We start from the raw sequence: 1,804 nt of genomic DNA, 5'->3' as shown, positions 1-1,804 counted from the left end.
TATAGATTTCAGTTAAAGGGAAGAGAAATGTTTGACCTAAAGAATAAAAGACATAGGGAGGAAATGATAGCTGCCTGAAAGTGTTTGATTGACTTTGTTTTGCTTGGTCCTGGAGGACAGAATTGGCAGAGAGGCAGTTTAGGTCTAATTTAATCTCTAACATGAAGAACTGCCCCAAAAATGCAATGGGGTCTCCTTTTGGATGTAACAAATACCCCTCACTAGAAATATCCAAATAAAGGGTGGATAGATGGATAATCATTTGTCTGGAAAGATACCAGTTGGACTTAATGGACTCTGAGGCACCTTCTAACTGACATTACAGAATTCTGCATATAATGAATAATTTCTCAACCAGATCCAAATGCATCCAGTATATTCATCCAGCTTAAATTTCTCCCATCTATTCCCTAAGAATATTATGAAATAATCCGACTGCTAACTTACTACTAAAATCAAATTATGCTTCACTGGCTCCCCCCACTTGGAAACTTGGTACTTTTATACTTCCTTGGATTCAAGATTTCTTAAGTGTTACCAGTGCTATACATTGATGCAAACCACAACCACTCTGAATATTCTTCTCCTGTATCCAGGCAAACGAGCTAACATTTATAAAGTCCTCTAAAGTTTGCAAAGTTCCTCACAATGACTTTGTGAGGTATATGCTACTATTAAGCCACTACAGAGAGGTTACATGACTTGCCCAGGATCATATGGGTGGTAACTTTCTGAGGCATGAGAGAATAGGGACTTGACCTGTGATTTCACTGACTTAGGGAATTTCTTCTATCAATGCAAGTCAGCACCTTCTCTTCAGTCAATAATCTAGAGAAATGGTTTCAACCATTTTGGTCTCAGGACCTCTTTACACTTTTAAAAATTACTTTTATGATAACCTCAGATCCTTATCATCAATGTTCCAAAGGAAGACAAACTTGTAATTCTGTGTGACTTTGATGTGAAAGTAGGCACAAACTCTCAGAAGTGCAGAGAATTCTTGAGAGGAAGGAAGTTGGAAACACCAATATAGCAATAATCACTCATTTTTGAAGACTCCTGCATCTCATTACATACTTATGACCAATTTGACTTCTTTTTACCCAAACATAGTAAAACTTCATGGATTCACCCTTACAGCAAACATGGGCATTTAGTAGATTATGTCTTTGTAATGAGAAAAGATAGATAAGGATTTGAGAGTAACAAAGATGATGTGTGGCACAGAGTGCTGATCAAAGATGTATCTTCTGCAAGCTAAACATTCACATTCAACAAAAGCAATGACCCCAACACACAACTACCAGAAGACCTAATGTCAACAGATTAGAGCTCTTTTCCAAGCACAAATAATTTGTTGCTAATATGAAGGGAAAACTGAGACAACAAATAAATGACTAACAACAATGGAGCAGAAAAGGAAAGAACAGCTTTCAGAGATTTGGTATACAAAACCACATTTATTCTTGGGGCCAGAATGACAAAAATGAAGGAGAAAATTCAGAAACTGATCATTGAAAAACCAGAACTCCACAGGGGGATTCCAGAAGAATGGTTCATCTGTCTTAAAAAGACAGTGAAAAGTAAAGGACAAGCAGATGAAATTCAGTTTTATACTTAGAGTAATGAAAAAAAGGACACTTTCAAGGTTTCTCTGAAGATTTTGGAATTGATTGTGAGACCTTGGAGATGCTGTCATAGGACTGCACAGTATAGGATGTTCATATCAAAGAAGGTGCTATGCTCTATGAGTGAAGTAAAATTGTGGTAACTCAAAAAAAAAAAAAACTTGAGATGCACATAC

This window comes from Macrotis lagotis, chromosome 2, assembly GCF_037893015.1.
Source record: "Macrotis lagotis isolate mMagLag1 chromosome 2, bilby.v1.9.chrom.fasta, whole genome shotgun sequence".
Classification (NCBI taxonomy): Eukaryota; Metazoa; Chordata; class Mammalia; order Peramelemorphia; family Peramelidae; genus Macrotis; species Macrotis lagotis.
Note: the sequence above shows the minus strand (reverse complement) of the source record.